General features: G+C 37.9%; 1 long non-coding RNA gene across 3 annotated transcripts in view; it reads left to right on the top strand.

Moving 5' to 3' along the window:
• The window catches only part of LOC149749523 (uncharacterized), a 414,530-nt gene that overhangs the window by 291,873 nt on the left and 101,532 nt on the right, over positions 1–21,125 (top strand). The gene's annotated exons all lie outside the window — the stretch shown is intronic.

The following is a 21,125-nucleotide window of genomic DNA, read 5'->3' as shown; positions in this document are numbered from 1 at the left end:
TTCTGTTTCCATTGTCGCTACCTCAGTTCAGGTTTTCATCCCACCTCCCTGGATTGTTTTTAAAGCATCTCATTTTTTCCCATCTGTGTTAGTTAGGGTCACCCAATAGCTATTAGAAATTGATCCAAAATTTATAGTGTTTCAAACACAAAACAAGTTTACTTATTGCTCACATTACTACACTATTATAAATAGTTGGATGGGGGATCCCCTTCCACAGAGTCATTCAGGGGCCCAGACTAATGGAGGCTTTTCGGTTTTTTTAAATGTATGTTTCAGCATGGTCCTGTGGGCCATCCCCATTCCAGCCAACCTAGAAAAAAAAAGAGTATGAAAGAAAATGAAATATGTTTTTTAATAGACTCAACCTAGTGGTGGTGTCCATCATTTCTGCTCAACATTCTGTTTGTTTGAACTCGATCACATCATGACATCTAGATGCAAGAAAGCCTAGAAAATGTAGCTCTAGCTGTGGGGGCAGGAAAAAAGTGAGAACATTGATTATGAGGGAAAGCTTACAGTCTCTGCTACACCATCATTTGTTTAACATGCTTTAATCTAGAGTTTTAGTCCTAAAAATCCAATGTGATACTGCCTATCTGTTTAAAATCTATGGTCCTGGTTGCCTACAGATTCAACATCAAATTTAGCATAAATAAGTGATTTCCATGTAGACAGCTTCTATTTTCATCCAGGGCCAACCCCGCAGAATAGGTGAACCCAGAACTTCTTTGCTTTCTTCAGTAAATAATACTGTCATACCAAAACATTAACAAACAATGTAGAAGTTACCTACAATTTTATAGGAGAGGCAGAGGTCATTCATCACATGGCAAATAGCTCAATAAATCCTATCCTCGTCACAGTTTTCATTCTCTTCCAGTCTTTTTTCAGCTGTGTGACCACTTATGGGCTTTTTTGTTGTTGTTCCTCCAGCATGAAGGCCCTAAATCTTCCAATTCCTTTCTTTTGAACCTATAAATCTCTCTACCCATTTTTGTTCTTATATATCTTGTAATGAACCAGATATACCAAACATGCATAGGCACACTCATTACCTCATTCAGGAAAATAATAAAGACCCTTTGATTGCTGGTTCCTCCCTCCTCAGGAAGCAGTGAGGAATCATGCATTGCATTCTCCCCCTGATACAAGTTGCATACAAGACCTTTGTGGCTGGCTCATTTCTACTTTTTAAATTTTTATTTCTACTTTTCCCCTTCATTCATCCTACTACCCTCCAGTCGTACTGAACTCCTCACCATGGCTTGAACACATTTTGTTTTTTCCTGTCTCTGGAGCCATTGTAATGACTACACCCTCTGTCCAGAATCCTTCTTCTCCTGCCTCTGCATGTCAGGAAGATCCCATAAAGCCTTTAAGGGCTAGCTCCAATATCTCCTTCACTGTGGAGTCTTATCTACCCTTATTTCACTGCCCCATCTTCCCAGAATTCATTGTTCTTCTTGTACATATCTCTATTATAGTACTTATTACGTTGTTAAATATGTTATTCAGGTATCTAGTTCCTCAGAACAGAGACTTTGTCATCTTTGAACCCTTAGTGTAGTACCTAACATGAAGCTTGAAACACAGTTTCTTGGTAAATGTTTATTGATGCAAGGAAAACTTCCCAGGGAGATGAAAATCTGTCCAAGAGATGCAGAGCCTTTCAGTTCATGATCAAAGGTTTAGTAACTAGTCTGGGACAGAGAGCATGCCCATGAGGGAAGTCTCCAGGACCACTTTAATTCTTTCCCCCAAAGTGCTATCATTGAAGGGAAGTAAACATTTCTGGAGCTATTTTAATATGCTACTTTCCAACACGTTCTTAAATCACACTTTTTGTGAAGAGAAATCAAGGAGATTGAGTGAAAGGAGAATACTAGCCAGAAGTTAAAGACATTCCAGAAATATTATGAGAGTTAAAATGTATAACTTTTCCCCTCACATCCTGGGTTTCATGCATTTAATATTGCTTGAACTATTGAACTCATCTTGGGTTTCCCTATGAAGGCTGTCTCTTTTAGGCCAAATTATCTGTCTAATGTAGCAGATAAATAATCATATATCTCTACCAGTTCAGTGAATGTTTGTGAATTAACAAAATAATCCAGGATCTAAGTTTTCTAATGCAATAGATAGTAACAAACAACACCATTAATCTATGCATGGAAGACTACTTTGAATGAGTAGCCAGTAACTCAGCTTTCTTTCTTATCATTTTGGCCTTGATACTGAAGCTGACCAGAGATAGTTGAGTAAAATAATATCCTCATCAGACCCTACAGAGCAATTAAGGTACATCCTCCAGAGAATTAGGCAGTAGAGACATAGACAAGGTGTTCTAACTGGAATAGTAGTAGATCAGTATTACTTAAGGTAGCACTAGCTGCTGTATACAAATAAATCTCCAAATCTCAGTGGTTTAACACAAAAGCATATTTTTCCCTCATGTTGGGCGGTTTACCTCAGAATGATTGAGGGATAATGGTTTCCTGGTCTCCTTTCAATGGTCTCTGCCATCCTGTGACTCTACAAAATTCAACACAGGACTCCCAAGACTGCCCTGGGGGTTTTCTCCATCCCAGACAGTGAGAAAAGGAAAAGAGCACAGGGAATCTTGTTTGGAGATGTTGTGGGCCAAGTCTGGAGATACTACATATTGCTTCTGTGTCCATTCCTCTGGCAGCAAGGCTACCACAAGACCATGCCTAACTCCAAGGAAAGCTAGAAAATGTAGTCAAGCTACTGTAAGGAGAAGGAAAGATGTGTGGTAGACAATGCTATAATCCACTGATAAAATAAACATGGTTAAAAAAAGAGAATATGAAAAGTTTATAACAAAATCCTCATTTTTTGTGGATTCCATATTTAAGAATTCACCTACTTTCTAAAATGTATTTGTAACCCCAAAATCAAAATTCCCAGTCCTTTCAAAGTCATTTGTGGACATGTCCACAGTCATTGTGGACACAGAGCAGCAAAAAAATTTGAGTTACCCAACTGTGCATGTTCCCAGTGGACACTGAAAAAGGCAAAAATGCTCTGCCTTCTTGTTTCAGCTCTCATCCTGAAAACAAGTGTACTTTTCAGTCTGTTTAATACCATATTTTTTGCATTTTTGTGCTTTTTGTGATGGTTAAAATGGCCACAGAGCATAATTCTGAAGTGCTATATAGTGTTCTTAAGCACAAGAAGGCTGTGATGTGCCTTACGGAAAAAATACATGTTGCAGTTAAGTTTCGTTTAGGCACAAGTTACAGTGCTGTTGCCTGTGAGTTTGATGTTACTGAATCAACAATGTATATTAAATAAGCTATCGTTAAACAGAAACTCACATAAAACAGAGTTGTGTTTTGGTTGGTTGATGTAAACATGATCAGAGGCTCACAAGAACCTAACCCTATATTTCCCCTAGGAGCAATGGCTCAGTATTCACTAATTCAGTGTTTATTATGACTTTATAGAACATAAATACCATAAATAACAATAATAAGCTATGTGTGTGTATGTGTAATTATAACTTTCTTTCCCACTTACATTTTTTTGGTTTGTATATTGTGTCAGCCACTGCCTGATGCCTATCCCAAAAGGCATTCCCTACTTCCCCCTGAGGTACACTAACAAAACTCTGATTGTGTTCAGACATCAGGGAGAGTAACTTGATTTCGGGTAATGTTAGCCCAGCACTCAGGATGGGTTTCACTTAACACACAGTTCTAGCTGGTAAAATACAAGGGCTCTGTCTTGCCCTGCTTCCCATTTTTTCCTGCCTCCCATATGGTATGAAGATGTGATACTTTGAGGTGCTCCAGCCATCTTGCAACCATGAGGTAAAGGCCAAGAGAACTTCCCAAATGTTACCATAATTAAGCTGCTAAATCAGTGACAGCAACGCTGTACCTCCAGACTTCTTGTTGTGCAGAAAATAAATCCCTGTTTTTTAAACTGTTGTCAATTACATGTTTTCTCACTTACACAAGTGCTTTACAGCCAAAAGTATTGCTACTTATTCGCATAATATTTAATCAGTTCAACAAATACTTGTGAACGAGACAAATCACAGTGAACGAAACAGATAAATTCATGCCCACATGGAACTTATATTCAATGGGAAAAGACAGACCCCTCCCCCTCAAAAAGAGTATATTTATAAGTGCAACTATCAACTAGTTTGGGAAGAAACCTACTCTTAGTAAGTTCACAAGTCAGTCCCCATTTGTGGGAGCAGAAGAATATGGGATACCAGAGAACATGCGGAAGGCCATGTACATCGGCATATAACATGGAGCAAATGAAGAGCCAGGGTTAATAAGTCTACTAAGTGAAGATCAGTTAAAAGAGCTTCACTGGGGCTTCCCTGGTGGCGCAGTGGTTGAGAGTCCGCCTGCCGATGCAGGGGACACGGGTTCGTGCCCTGGTCCGGGAAGATCCCACATGCCGTGGAGCGGCTGGGCCCGTGAGCCATGGCCGCTGAGCCTGCGCGTCTGGAGCCTGTGCTCCGCAACGGGAGAGGCCACAACAGTGAGAGGCCTGCGTACCGCCAAAAAAAAAAAAAGAGCTTCATTGTACCCCCAGAGGAGGAAGCAACCAACTCATAAAGAGGTAAAAGTAAGGTGTTAAACTGAGTTTTAAAGAGTGGATAGGAGTTCACCAAGCCTAGAAAGGAATGAAGAGCTTTCCAGAGAGAACAGGATGTGCAAAGACACAGAGTAGTAATAGAACATGCCATGGTCGATGAGCACTTCTATGTGGCTGAAGGCTTCTTTCCACTAAAAAGGTGGGAAGAAATGAAATGAACATTAGGTTGAGACACACATTAAAAGGCTTTACATATCGTATCCAGGGTTTTGAATTTGTCCTTTGAACTCCAATACAGTGTTGAATAGAAGTGGAAGGAGAAGATATCCTTGTCTTGTTTCTAACCTTAGAGGGAAGTATTCAGTTTTTCACCATTTAGTGTGATGTTTGTTATGGGTTTTTCATAGGTATCCTTTATCATGATAAAGAAATTCTTTTATATTCCTAGTTTATTGAGTGTTTTATCTTAAGGGCATATTGAATTTTGTTAAATGCTTTTTCTGCATCTATTGAGATGATCATGCAGTTGTAGCCCTTTATTCTATGGATAATGGTGTATTATGTTAATTGATTTTTGAATGTTTAACCAACTTTTCACTCCTGAGATAAATCCTGCTTAGTTATGGTGTATAATCCTTTTCATATGTTACTGCATTCGGTTTGGTAGTATTTTGTTTAGGATTTTTTTGCACCTACATTGGTTAAGGTCAGCAGTTTATGAAAGTACAATATTTATAACAATATAAAGATCAGTAGTTTTCTTATCTTCTGATGTCTTTTATTAGATTTGGTATCAAGGTAATAATAGCCTCATAGAATAAATTGGGAAATGTTCTTCTTTTTAAGTCTTGGAAGAATTTGTGGAAAATTGTTACTAATTCTTCTTTAAATGTTTGGTAGTATTTACCGGTGAAGTTATCCCGGCCTGGGCATTTCTTTATGGTAGTTTTTTACAATACAAATTCAACCTCTTAACTTGTTCTAGACCTATTGAGAATTTTCTTTTTATTCTGGAGTCAGGTTCAGTAGTTTATGCCTTTCTAAGAATTTTTCCATTTAACCTAAGTCATCTAATTTGTTGGCATATAACTGTTCATAGTATTTCCTGATAGTCTTTTTTTATTTCTGTAGGGTCAATGGTAATGTCCCCTCTTTCATAACTCATTTTATAATTTAAGACTTTTCTCTTTTATTCTTTTTGTTCAGTTTAGCTAAAGATTTTTAAATTTTGTTTACTTTTTTTTATTAAAGTATAGTTGATTTACAGTGTTATATTAGTTTCTGTAGAACAGTGATTTGATATTTTTATAGATTATACTCCATTTAAAGTTATTATAAAATATTGGTTATATTCCATGTGCTGTACATTACTTCCTTGTATCTTATTTATTTTATAGCTAGTAATTTGTACCACTTAATCCCCTTCCCCTATCTGGCCCCTCTCCCCTCCCCTCTCCCCACTGGTAACCACTAGTTTGTTCTCTGTATCTGTGAGTCTGTTTCTGTTTTGTTATATTCATTCATTTGCTTTATTTTTTAGATTCCACATGTAAGTGAAAGTATACAGTTTTGTCTTTCTCTGTCTGGCTTACTTCACTAAGCACAATACCCTCCGGGTCCATCCATGTTGTTGGGAATGGCACCATTTTGTTCTTTTTTATGGAAGAGTAATATTCCATTGTGTACATATACATATATATATGGGGGTATATATATATATATATATATATATATATACCACATCTTCTTTATCCATTCATCTGTTGATTGACACTTCGGCTGATTCCATAACTTGGCTATTGTAAATAATGCTGCTATGAACATTGGGGGGCATGTATCTTCTTGTAGTAGTGCTTTTCTTTTCTTCGGATATATAGCCAGGAGTGGAATTGCTGGATCCTATGATAGTTCTATTTTTAGTTTTTTGGGGAACCTTCATACCATTTTCCACAGAGGTTCTACCAATTTACATTCCCACCAACAGTGCATGAGGGTTCACTATTCTCCATGTCCTCCCCAACATTTATTATTTGTGGTCTTTTTGATGATAGCCGTTTTGACAGGTATGGAGTAATATCTCATTGTGCTTTTAATTTGCAGCTCACTGATGATTAGTGATGTTGAGCATCTTTTCATCTGCCTTTTAGCCATTTGTATGTCTTCTGTGGAAAAATGTCTATTCAGGTCCTCTGCCCATTTTTTAATTTGGTTGTTTGTTTTTATGATATTGAGTTGTATGAACTGTTTATATATTTTGGATGTTAATGCCTTATCAGACATATTATTTGCAAATATTTTCTCCCATTTAGTAGGTCGTCTTTTCATTTTGTTGATGGGTGTCCTTTGCTGTGCAAAAGCTTTTTAAGTTTAATTAGGTCCCATTTGTTTGTTTTTGCTTTTGTTTTCCCTTGCTTGAGGAGACAGATCCAAATAAATATTGCTAAAACATATGTCAGAGGGTGTACTGCCTGTGTTTTCTTCTAGGAGTTTTATGGTTTCTGGTCTTACATCTAGGTCTTAATCCATCTTAAGTTTATTTGTGTATATGGTGTGAGAAAATGTTCTAATTTCTTTATTTTACATGTAGCTGTCCAGTTTTCCAAGCACCACTTATTGAAGAGATTGACTTTACCCCATTATTGTATATTTTTGCCTCCTTTGTGGTAGATCAATTGACCGTAAGTGTGTGGGTTTATTTCTGGGCTCTCTATCCTGGTTTAATGGTCTATGTGTCTGTTTTGTGCTGTTCTGATTACTAACACTTTGTAGTATTGTCTGAAGTCAAGGAGCGTGATACCTGTAGCTTTGTTCTCTTTATTCAAGATTGCATTGGCTATTGGGGGTCCCTTGTGGCTCCATATAAATTTTAGGATTATTTGTTCTAGTTCTGTGAAAAATGCCATTGATATTTTGATAAAGATTGCATTGAATCTGTAGATTGCTTTGGGTAGTATGGGCATTTTAACAATATCATTTCATGAAGATGGGGTGTCTTTCCATTTATTTGTATTATCTTCAGTTTCCTTTAACAATGTCTTATAGTTTTTAGAGTATAGGTCTTTCACCTCCTTGGTTAAGTTTATTCCTAGGTATTTTATTCTTTTTGATGCAGTTGTAAATGGGATTGTTCTCTTGCTTTCTCTTTCTGATAGTTCATTATTAGTGTATAGAAAAGCAACAGATTTCTGTATGTTATTCTTTTTTAATTAATTAATTTATTTTTGGCTGTGTTGGATCTTTGTTGCTGCATGCAGGCTTTCTCTAGTTGTGGCGAGTGGAGGCTACTCTTCATTGCAGTGCATGGGCTTCTTATTGTGGTGGCTTCTCTTGTTGTGGAGCACAGGCTCTAGGTGCATGGGCTTCAGTAGTTGTGGCTCATGGCCTCTAGAGAGCAGGCTTAGTAGTTGTGGTGCACAGGCCTAGTTGCTCCATAGCATGTGGGATCTTCCCGGACCAGGGATCAAACCCGTGTCCCCTGCATTGGCAGGTGTATTCTGTATATTATTCTTATATCCTGCAATTTTACTGAATTCATTTATTAGTTCTAATAGGTTTTTGGGGGTTTTTTTGGTGGAGACATTAGAGTTTTCTATATAAAGTGTCATGTCACCTGCAAATAGTGACAATTCTTCCCTTCCGATTTGGATGCCTTTCATTTATTTATTTATTTTTTTGTCTGTTTTCTGTGGCTAGAACTTCCAATTCTATGTTGAATAAAAGTGGTGAGAGTGGGCATCCTTGCCTTGTTCTTGATCTTAGAGGAAAAGCTTTCAACTTTTCACCATTGAGTATGACGTTAGCTGTGGGTTTGTCATAAATGGCCTGTATTGTGTTGCAATATGTTCCCACTGTACCAACTTTGTTGAGAGTTTTTATCCTGAATTGATGTTGAATTTTGTCAAATGCTTTTTCTTCATCTATTGAGATGATCAGGTGATTTTTATCCTTCATTTTGTTAATATAAGGTATTGGATTGGCCAAAAAGTTCATTCGGGTTTTTCAGTAGCATCTTATAGAAAAACTTGAATGAAATTGTTGGCCAACCCAATATTACATTGATTGGTACCTTCCTTATGCATATGTTGGTGTGCTGAATGGTGTCACATATTTATCAGAAGCTCTGTTCATGTTTCTTTATTTTTCTTTCCTTTCTGTTCTTCAGACTGAATATCTATTGATCTGTCTTCAAGTTCACCAGTTCTTTAATCTGCCAGTTCAAATCTACTGTTGAGCCTCTTTTCGGAACTTCTCATAAGGGCTATTGAACTTTTGACTCCAGTATTCCTATTTGGTTCTTTTGTAAAAGTTATATCTCTTTAGCAATATTCTCTGTTTAATAAGACATTGTCATCACAGCTTCCTTTACTTCTCTAAGGGTGGTTTCCTTTAGTTCTTGGAAATATTTATAATGGTTGCCTTGATGTCTTTGTTAAGACTAACATCTGGGGCCTCTCAGGGTATTTCTCTCGCCTGCTTTTTTTCTTGTGTATGGATTACATTTTCCCATTTCTTTGAATGTCTCAACTTTTTGTTTAAGGTGAACATAGTAAGTAATATATTGTAGCAACTCAAGATATGATTCTCTTCCATTCTCTACAGGGCTTCTTTATTTTTAATTTTTACTTTTTTGTCTACTTGCTTAGGGACTTGGAAAGACTATTTTAATGATGTCTATTTACCTTGCAGTGTGAAACTTCTGATGACATTCCTCAGAGGGCAATGCCATGGGCATATGCACAGTCACCCTAGGATGATAGTGGCTTTAGAGGGCCCTCTTTGACTATCTCTTTACCTGATCTCTATTTTTAAGCTGTCTGCTTCATGTGATATCACACCCAGCTATTACGCTAGAAAATTTCAGGCAGATTGCTGTATTTTTTTCAGCTATGCCCTAGGGCATACGTTGCTTCACAGTCAGATCCAATTACATTTAAGAATGTAGTTTTTGAGAACAATCTGAGGCTTTTTCTGAATCAGAAAGAGTCTCCTTAGCTGTCTTTTTCCCTAGTTCTCTGGTAAACTAGCTGGTCAAAGGTATAGTTTGTTGCTTTCATACAACTACCAGCCTCCTCTTAGTTGCTTATTAGCAAAATCTCCACTGTTTGAGTTCCCTTAGGTTTGAACTTTCCCATACTCTGTTTCAGATAAAACCAGTTCCTTTGGGGAGAACTTCAGAGCTCCCTGTTCTCATGGACTGCCTCTCCCACTGGGCAAAATCTCTGAGCCACTGCTCTAGGTGCTTTATTTTACTGGTATATTCATTTCCTAGGGTTGCCATAACAAAGTATCACAAACTGGGGAACAAGAGAAATTATTGTCTCACAGTTCTGAAGATCAGAAGTCTGAAATCAAGGTGTTATTAGGGCCATGTTGCCTCTGAAGTTTCTAGGGAAGGGTGCATTCCAGGCCTCTCTCCTAGCTTCTGGTTATTCCTTGGCTTGTGGAGCATAACTCCAATCTTTATATAGCATTCATCCTGTGTGCCTGTGTCTCTCTTAATATGGTATTCTTTTTATAAGGACACCAGTCATATTGGATTGGGGCCAACCCTAATGACCTCATCTTAACTTGATTACATCTGCAAAACCCATATTTCCAAATAAGGTCACATTCACAGACAGCAGAGGTTAGGACTTCAACGTGTCTTTTGGGGGGTATGCAAAACCCATAAAGCAAGGGAACTTAGAGGATGCAGTCTGTAGAGATGAGTGTCTCAAAGCACAAAGCAATAAGAGAGAGATAAAGAATGGATCTGGGGGAGAGCAGTTGATGCAAATGGAGACTAAACAGCCTAAACCCTTTCCAAAGGTAGCTGACTTATAACAAGCACTGGAACCAAAGAAGTAAAGTACAAAGATAATAATTTGGCTGTGTTTCTTCAAAATTGTGTAGAACATGGGTTACAATGACCACTGTACTCAAATTCCTCTTCCCCTCAGCAAATGTTACCTCTGTAGTGGAGCTGTATTTTAGCCTATTGTCAAAAGGCATTATAATCACTAAATAAAATTTATTTATTTTTATCTATTTACTTATTTATTTTTTTATTTATTTCCTTCCCTTGTTCTGAATTAAAGTTTAGCAAACTGATTATAACTTGGCTTTCATATAGTTTTTCCATAGGGCAAGAATATTCTGACCACCTTATTAGAATATTCTGGTCTAAGAAATTGTTCTTATTCTTATTATGAATTGGCATTTCTGTGTGCTGGTCTATTTAAAATATTGATTTTCCTGGGTGTGAAGAGCTGAGGACCATATTGGCTCCTTAATCAAATTTCTACCTTGCAGGTTACTGTCAGAGCAGTCAACTGGCCTACCAAAATGACTCTTCTGCCTCTTCTTTACTTCACAACTATAATAAATAGATATTGCATGAGCACTCAGTAAAGCACTAACGTTTATTGAATACTTACTGTGTGTAATGTAATATGAGGCTCTCTCACTCAATTCTCATAATAATCTTGAGAGGTAACCCCATTTTACATCTAAGGAAACTAAAGCAAAGAAAGGACAACTTTAGTGTCCCCTAGCTAGTAAGTTGCAGAGCTGGGCTTTGAACTTTGGTCTTCTCAACTTCAAAGCCTGTAATAGTTCCATTACAACAAGTTGCCTTTCTGACTATTCATGTCATAGACCAATGACCAAAGGTTGTTCATTATAATTCAATTTAATAGGTCTTTATTAGCACCTAATTATATTTTCATAGGCATTGTGGGGAACATGAAAGAAGTTACCAAAAATAACCCCTTGCTTCTGGAAGCTTGTAACCTAATTTAACATAAAGGAATTAAGTGTAATAATACAGTACATAATTAACTCCCAGAATAATATTTGTGAATTATAAATGCTGCTAGAAGTTAGAAATCAGTAAGGAATTAATATAGATATGGATGGCTTCACAGAGGCTGAATAGGTTATACAGAGAGATGTTTTAGAAAAGAGATCTACCATTAGAGAACATATTTGGGTAAGAATGAATGTAACATATTTTGGAATAAAGAGAAGACAGTCCTATGTAGCGCAGAGGGGAAGTGGAATGAAAGAAAATAGTGGGTCAATGAGTAGTCAGGAAAGACCTCACACCTCAAACATCTGATTATTGTGTCTGAACTTGGTTTTTCAGGCATTGTAGAAATATTGAAGAGTATTATACAATACTGTTTGTTTTTTAAGTGACTCACTGAAAATAAGTCTGTCAGGATATGTGGAAAGCCAAAGTCAAAGACAGGGGTTCATTTCTCTGGGCCAGAGATGCCAGCCAAGAGCTACGGTATGCCTCTGCCAGCTAGGGCAGTGGTTTAGCCACCCGAGAGCAGCACTTGCCACAGGCAGCCTTTCTGCTTCCACTTATGACCTGAGACATTCTGCCTCTGGCCACCTTCCAGAGCTATGACACTGACTCGTTCAAGCCACAGTGAGGATGGCAGAGAGCTTACAGATGCATGTATTCAAGCATTTTATCCGTCTTAAGCAAGAAGTTATTTAGTGAGTTTTAGCATGGCCGTGTTGTGAAGAGCCAGGCTCTCTTTAGTACTTAAAGCATTTTGGAGGAAAGGTGCCTAGGAAAATTGAATTGATGCTATTTATGACTGATTTGGTTTTCTTCTAAGTGTCTGGAATGTCTGCTCAGAGATCACCAACTTGAGGACTCAAAAGGCATGCCCAAGAGACCTTGCTGCAAGTGGCAGCTCTATCAACAGCCGGTTGTGAAAAGCAAAGAGGATTATGTGACTATTAGAATAGCTAGTGCTATTTATATCACATAAAAAGGTGGTCCAAGGTCATCACTCTTACACCAGTCTTGGTACATTTTTCGTGACATGTTTTCCTCAATTGTTGTTGAAATGTCTCCTTTGGTGACACTCACAAGCAAAGGATAAAGTTCAAACTCTTGAACTTGTTTTCAATGTTCTCTACAACTCTCCTTTTGATATCTTTTAACTGCTTACCTACAAGAACCGCTGCTCTGATCAAACAGTTCTAACTCACTATTGCCCAAACTTGGACCTTTTCACCTATATGTTTTTGCCCCCCCCATCTAAAACATACCCCCTACTTCCCCCCCTTACCCCTCCTATCCCTCTGTTTAGATCCTACATATCCTTTAAGAGGCAGTATAAATTCTGCCTCTCCATGAGATCAGCTTCACAGAGATTACAGGTAGTCTAGTCTTTATTCCTGTGGCTGGTGTTCTCAGTATAGATTCTGTTTTACATTTTTAAAATGTTTTTAGATTTGAAACTCCTAAAGGGCAGGAACTGACTCTGTAACTCTGCACACAGCCAAGAGCCCTGTGTAATTAGGAACTGAAATTTTCATGCTTTTAATGATACTGATATTTTGAATATGAATAGAGGAATGCAGTAAGGAGAGTAGTTGGTTGTTACTCCTATAATTTATAAGAAAAAATCATGGTGATCCAGGCACCACTGAAAAATTTGTATAAATGTATAAAGTTTATGACTGTTGTTAGGGTTACTTGTCAAAGGTGGCTGTGTTGTAGTGGAGGAATGAAGCTAAGTTAGGCTAGCTGACTGAGATTCTCAAACTAAACTTTTATGGTCTTTCCCTTGGCCATAGAAAAGTGAACTTCTCCAAGTAAGGGTCACTTTTCCCCCAAGTGCCTAGTCTCTCTGGAAAGCTGGGAGAGCTAGAAATGAGTTCCTATTTCTCTGCCTGATACTGTAGTTTCTGCCAGATGTTATAATCTATCCCAACAACTGTGCCAGCATCATGATTGCTATTATAGTACTCCCTTGGTGATACAGATTTCTTTCAGCAGGGGTAGCAGATGCTCCCACTGTCACCAACAGTGAAAAGCAACAGCAACATATGCTGACATAAGGCCAGTAAAAACTAGAATCTTCCACCAGTCATTGTCTGAATCATTCGACAATGACTTAAATACAAACTTCCCTTATTTCTTATCTTTTCCACCCTCACACCCCATTTTTAGATTTATTCAACACTTTTTGGCTATGATGATTCAGAATTGCACTGTGCACAAAAAGAAGTAGACTGATGCCATTTTTATGAATGCTTCTGGGCGAAACAGTCTTGGCATATGAATGTCTTATCACCTTATAACTGGTTTATGGGAGATACTGCTTCTGAGACTGAAATTCCTACAGTCTGTTCCCTATGGCCTATACAGATAGTAAGGCCAATGCTTTTGTTCTATTTTTTACATTTTGTTGTATCTTGTGGTAATATGCTATAGGGATGATAGAAATATATGCACCGTTCAACTCTAAACCACCAAGGAGGTTCAGTACTTAGTTTTGGAAAAGACTCATCAAACAGTCACCATCAGCTCATCATATGCTATGAAACATCAGGCAGGGTAACTGGAAAATGCTTGAAGAGGTTAGACTATACATGAATATTTGTAGCCTGCTGAGGTGTTTCCCCAATTGTAAAAATGTTAGAGAAAATATGAAGAAAATGTGCACCATTTTCTTAGAGAAAGAATGCTTTATATTCCATGCCAACGTTTCTTCCTTCTTTTACTTTCTTACTTTTTTTAGTATTAGGAATTAAAAATATTTGGTGCAGCTTAGAATATGATCCAGTGACAAAGTATGATTGTGAATTTGTCTAGCTTCTAATCTGTTTTAACTGTTTTCTTTACCTCTGTGCACAATTGGCTTCTGGGTAAAGAACCTCACTTGTTACCACCCACCTTCTTGACTGGTATTGACTAAATAGTAATATGGGTCCTCCTGGGGGATCTTCTGTTGAGTAAAGTTATTTCCTTTACTGGATCCCTCCCAGTATGGTGTCTGTAAAACATTCTGAATTTTTTGGTTGTTATCAAAACAGTCTCCTAAGCCCACGGTCTGGATTCTGATTTGGATTGGAGAGTTGCAGTTTCACAAGGATCAAATGAATGTGCATTTCTGGAAGGAAGGAACATTTTTTGTGGTCATGGCAAATGCCACTGGACATCACCAGTTTTAGACTTAGGGGCATCCGAGAAGAATGTGATATTTTTCCATATTTTAGCTTCTTTCTTTTTGAAGCTAGTTTCCTTGAGTCTGTGGCATGCTCTCATACTGGAATGATTTTTCTCTTAGGCTGATTATAGATATACTTGATCATACTTCAGCCCCCAGTATTTGGGAGCTCCCTGAATTAAATGTGTGAACTTAATCGGGCCTATGTAATTATTAAAAATGAGAAATTAGATGCAGATGTATTGCAGTCTACTCAGATTCAGGTACTACTCTCAAAGTTAAGAAGAGGGCAGAAGGAGGATATGCACAAAGACAATTTACCAAGGATCAGGCTGTATCTTTTTTCTGTTTCTGGTTTAATAAATCTCAGGAATTTTCTTGAAAGGCATATATGGAAATTGTGGGTAAGAACATGGGTGATTTAGTGGTGAAATAAGGAGAAGGGAATGAAAATAAATGGAGGTATAAATTAATTTGGTGATGGATCAGGGAACTTTGGTGGGAGATATACATTTCTAAGAACCTCTTATATATTTATTTTAATATAATTTTAAATTGGGAGAAAAATTATAAAATAGTACAAAAAACTCCTATAGTCCCTCACCCAAGTTCTCCAGTTGTTAACGTTCTACTAACATTTGTTTTCTCTCTTTCCCCTTAATCCTCCTTCCCCCTTAATCCTCCAGTGTGTATATTTCAAAAATAAATTAATTAATTAATTTAATTAAAATAAGAACACTCTCCTACATAGCCAAATGCAGACATCCAAAGAAATTAATAGTTCTACAACACTACATCCAATCCACAGACCTTATTTAGATTTCACTACCTATACCAATTGTGTCTCTTTCTGATTTCTGGTTTAGCATCCAGTTCAGATCATGAGCTGCATTTAGTTGTTATTTCTCTTTAGGCTCTTACACCTGGAACAGTTCCTCAGTCTTTCTCTGGTTTTCATGATCTCGAGTTTTAAAGTAATGAGGTCTTTCATTTGGAAGCATGTTTTTTACCCCAGGTCCATCTGATGTTTCCTTGAGACCAGTGTCAGCTCATGCCTTCTTAGCAGGAATACTACAGAAGTGATGCTGCCCTTGTCTAAAGGCCTGAGAGCCAGGCCAGTGGTGTAAGTTCCAATCTGATTTCAAATCCTGATAACCAGAAGCACCAGTAGTGTAAATTCTAGTCTACGCCTGAGTCCAAAAGCAGAAGGCATATGTCCCAACTCAAAGACAGTCAGGCAGAGAGACTGAATTCTCCCTTATTCAGCCTTTTTTATTATAGTCAGGCCTCCAACAGATTGGATAAAGACAATCCACATTAGGGAATGTAATCTGTTTCACTCAATCTGCTGATTCAAATGTTGCTATCATCCAGAAACACCCTCGCAGAGACACCTAGACTGTTTAACCAAATAACCTGTGGCCCAGTCAAGTTGACACATAAAACTAACCATCATAAATCCAACCCTTGTCAACTTGGTACCATAAATTAAACATATGTTTACCATATGATACAGCAATCAGGCTCCTTGGTATTTACCCAAGGGAGTCAAAAATGTATGTCCACACAAAACCCTGCACACAGATGTTTATAGCAGCTTTATTCATAACTGCCAAAACCTGGAAGCAACCAACATGCTCTTCAGAAGGTGAATGGATAAAAAAAACTGTAGTACATACAGAAAATGGAATATTATTAAGCACGAAAAAAAAAGGGAGCTATCAAGCTATGAAAAACATGAAGCCACCTTAAATGCATATTATTAAGTGAAAGAAGCCCATCTGAAATGACTACATACTGTATGATTCCAACTATATGACATTACTGAAAAGGCAAAACTATGGAGACAATAAAAAGATCATAGATACAGAAAAAAAATCTCCTTATGCCATATTTAATATCCAAATAAAAACAATAACAAGGTCAAAATTCCACCTGCCATGATACACCTATCCTGCATACAGCAAAAAACACACTAGCCACTTCCCAGAAAAGGAGGTAAAATCCTTGAGTGACGCTTACTCTTCTTGATATCCAATAACTTAAATTCAATGATGTAAAGTTGACAATACTTAAATACTATGATATAAAGTCAATACCTCTTATAAGTGGATAAGAGAATGAAGAAAACAATGATATTGTGTAAACATATATTAAAATGAGGAAATACTCATGACTACTGTAGTCCTCAGTTCTGTAACTGGTCACATGGTTGTAATTAGTATTTTTAACTAACTTCTTTCACTACCCTGTCTGTATTACCTTTGCCATCAGCAACTTCAACTGGTAATGGTTTGCTACCAGGTGGAGTGATTCAAATATTAATTTCTGAAGGGTCTGGGCAATTAGCAGTCCTGCCTGGATTGGGGTGTTGTAGTTTTCCACTGACCTTAAATCATAGGCCGTGGTAATACTAAGAGACACCCTAAGGGATCACCTGTATTCTAGACATAGTCTTCCTTACCTTCATTGTCCAATTTTTCCTTGGTAATTGGGATCAATCACCCTAGGCAGCATAGTAACTCCCTTCTTTGCCTGTTGATTCACAGGCATGAGGGAGTGCAAAGGGGCTGGATAACAGTCTTAAATTCCAGATCAGTGAAATCATTGTTGTATCTCCTGGTGGAAACATTCCTCCCTTTGGAACTAAGGCCTCTAGGTCAGCAGAGCATAAGGTCTTGGGAAGAGGAAGCAAAAATTTTGCTGTTGGCTTACTAGGGGTAATAGTGAGATGTGATACTCCCACTTTCACTGCTTGATTCCTGGACCCATGAATCCTGGCTGTGAGAGAAATAGCACATATATCAGATGGTGATTCAGAGCATATACAGCATTCTGGAGAACCTTGCCCCAGCCCTGCAAGGTGTTGCCACCTAACTGGTGCTTTAACTGAGTCTTCAAAAAGCCATTTCACCATTGTATCAAACCAGCTGCTTCAGGATAGTGGGGAAGATGGTAAGACCACTGAATTCCATAAACATGGGTCCATTGCCACACTTCTTTTGCTGTGAAGTGAGTTCCTTGATCAGAGTATTGAAAGGCCTTTGCTTGGCCCAAGGAGTATCTTTCCTTACTTCTTCCATCTTCCAGTATCTCCAGCATTCCTTGATTTGTGGCTGGATAATTCCAATATCTACTGTCATCTTCACACGGCCTTCTCTTCTCCCTGTGTGTCTCTCCTCTCTGTGTCTCTTATGAGGACACTTGTTCTTGGATTTACGACCCATCCAGAAAATCCCAAGTGATCATGCCTCAAGATCCTTAACTTAGTTACATCTACAAAGATGCTTTTTTTCCAAATGAGGTGACATTCACAGGTCCTGGGAGTTAGGACATGAACATATGGGGACCACCATTCAACCCACTGCAGTCATTTAAGTTTTTTCTTTTTCTTTTCTTTTTTTTTAATGGATAAAGAAGCTAAGATTCAAAGAATTTACATAATTTGGTCTAGATGAGATAAAAGAATTTGAATCCGGATTAATCTTCCACCAAAATCTGTGCTATTTCTATCCCACTGACTCCTATGTGAAGCTCTCTGAATTGCATGTGTATCTTGAGTAGAGTTGGAAATTTATAAACATGGTGACTCTTGCTCTCTTTTCATACTAGCCTGTGCTATTATCATTCTAGCATGCATCCAGGTAAACCCACCTTTACCAGGAGAGATGCCTGGGGAACTCCTTTTGAGAATATGCCTGAAGCATAGTTAGTCCAATTTGACCCTGTTAAAACACTAAAAATGAGCAGCAACTTGCCAGCAAACCAACTCACTGCTGTAGGTGGCATTTATATCATTCTCTTTCACATCAGCAGAAGTGGCAGATGGTTTAAGTCATACATTTGGGTTATCAGCAGGACACAATTTTCCACAGATGAATGTAAACAGCACTTTTTGAAAACATGGTTTTTATGGAATATTTTAATCATAATTGTTGTTTATCACCAGAATTCAGAAGACACCCTTAATTTGGTACACATGACATGTTGACCTAGACCCAAATGTTCTGAGTTCACAACCTTTCTAAGTGTTCTTATTTTAGCCTCAGCTGCCATGTTTCTGACCTCTGAGGTTATTTCATAATAACAAATATTTTGTTTCATTCATTGCTTCAATAATGGTAAATTTTCATCATTTTTTCATATTCTAGGTTTATTATTTCCTCTTCAATTCATTGCAACTTTTTCCCTCAGCAATTGCACCAAAATGCATTTTACAGAGACTTTCATGGACGTTTTAAAAATGAAAATTAATTAAGTGACTTATGCTTTTGATTATTATAACTTTAATTCCAGTTTATAGCTGGGGAAGTTGATTCAGAGGCAAATGACTTTTCATAGGTTATAAGGCAAGTTCTCATCAGAGACTTCCTGGCAATTGCTCTCAGGACTATAGCTGACTTTGTCTTGTTAAATGTAACCCATATAAAAATAGACTCTAATCTTATAACTTATAGATAGTTTTTCCTATCCTTGCAATTGTTACTTCCCTTAGTAACTGCTTAGCACTTCAGGAGTTCCTCTGCAGTATATTAATTTGTTTGACAATTACTTATTTCATGATTTCCTGTCTTTTTGAGATTCTTTATCTAGATTGTAGGCTGAGAATCTTTTCTGCTTTGAATCTTCTTCCTCATCTCCCAAGATGCCTGGATTATTATTCTGTTCACACTGGAAACAGGATATTTGCAGATAATAGTGTCTGGAAAAGGAAGTGCATCCGTTCAGGCACGTGAAGCAGAGGTTGCTCATTTCCACTACTTTAGTCTCGGCTCCTTTACCATAGCATTGCATGTATTAAAAATCATGGACTCTGGGCTTCCCTGATGGCGCAGTGGTTAAGAATCCACCTGCCAATGCAAGGGACTTGGCTTCCAGCCCTGGTCCGGGAAGATGCCACATGCCGTGGAGCAACTGAGCCCATGCGCTGCAGCTACTAAGCCTGCACTCTACAGGCGCGAGCCACAATTACTGAGCCTGTGCACTACAACTACTGAAGCCCATGCACCTAGACCCCGTGCTCTGCAACAAGAGAAGCCACTGTACAACAATGAAGAGTAGCCTCCACTCACTGCAACTAGAGAAAGTCCGTGTGCAGCAACGAAGACCTGATGCAGCCAAAAGAAAAATTAATTAATTAATCAATTAATTAAAAAATAAAAAGATAGCATTAAAAAAAAATCATGGACTCTGGAGTCAGGCAACTGGGTTCAATTCAAGCTCTACTTCTTACCTTGGTCAAATTGCTTAGCCTCTGTGCCCCTCAGTTTTCCAACCTATAAAGTGGAGATAATAGTAGTACTTATATTACAGGATCAGTGATAATTAAGTGAGTTAATACTAAAATGAGAATCATGCCTGGAATGTAATGAACACTAAATATTTATTTATTAAATAAGTAATTTTTCCCAGTATTACTGACATTGCCATATGTTGTGTTTCTGCCCCTAATCTTGTTCCCCACCAATTCACTTGCCATTACAGGCAGATTGATCCTTCTAAAGTACAAATATGATAGTGTACTTCTCTGCTTAAATACCTAAATGAAGAGAGTTTCAGCTTCCAGCTGTCATGGAGTAAATGGTACCAAGCTAGACTTCTTGCCATAAACATCCCTAGATCTGAACAAAACATATCAGGCAACTGTTTTTCAGGCTATGGACAGCACTCAGTTTAAGTCTGTGATCCGTGAGGAGGGAAACTCAGAAAGTAAGCCCTGCAATTGCCTAGTTCTCTGTCTGGAAACAATTTTCTGACTACAGCATAGAGTAGAGTCTAAGCAGAGTACAGTGGTCCACTGACCTAATGAGGCAGAGATCAAAGTTTTGGGTTCCTGAAGCAGTTGGAATGTGGTGGGTGGAGACATCACAGAGAAGGGAGCTATCTCAAAAACCTGTGTGATGGACCACCTCAAGTCTGTGGCTGAGGGTGTGCTGTAGATTCTCAGGGAAAATTACCAGAGGTTTAATAGCTAGCAGCTGCTATAGGGTTGAGAGCTGGACAAAGATATTGGAGGTTAAGCAGTACCTGCAGACATTGAATTTCCAACCTTGCCAGAGCAGAGAGATTTCCCTAAAGCCTTTTTAACACCCCTGGCATCCAATGGAGACACCCAAAAAGCCAAGTCTTAGGAGTAAGGACCATGTCCTAGAGTAATATCTGCTATAGATTTCCCTAAGAAACCCTAATACCAAGCTCTAAAAAGATCCATAGAGCAACAGAGTTTAAAGGTTGAATCCCACCAACTTATAGGGGCTGGCAAAATACCTTTGGCCTTCCACAGTTCCTCACTAACAAAGCATAAAATCAGGCCTACACAAATTCTAGGGAATTAGCCACTAAGCCAACTTGTTGACAAATAGACAGCAAAGAAGATATCAGAATCCTAATTCTCTACAATGTATTATCCAAAATATCTAGTATTCAATCAAAAAAAAAAAAAAACCCAAGAGAAATGTAATACATAGTCAAGGAAAAAAGTCGATAGAAACGGAATTGATTTTCTATAAGGCAATTCAATGGGAAAATGATAGTTTTTTCAATAAATGGTGCTGAAACAATTGGAATATGATTGTGCAAAAC

The sequence above is a fragment of the Delphinapterus leucas genome, chromosome 3 (genome assembly GCF_059928025.1).
Source record: "Delphinapterus leucas isolate spDelLeu-1000000601 "Yukka" chromosome 3, BTC_Dleu_Yukka2, whole genome shotgun sequence".
Classification (NCBI taxonomy): domain Eukaryota; kingdom Metazoa; phylum Chordata; class Mammalia; order Artiodactyla; family Monodontidae; genus Delphinapterus; species Delphinapterus leucas.
This window is presented reverse-complemented; position numbering and strand designations above follow the sequence as displayed.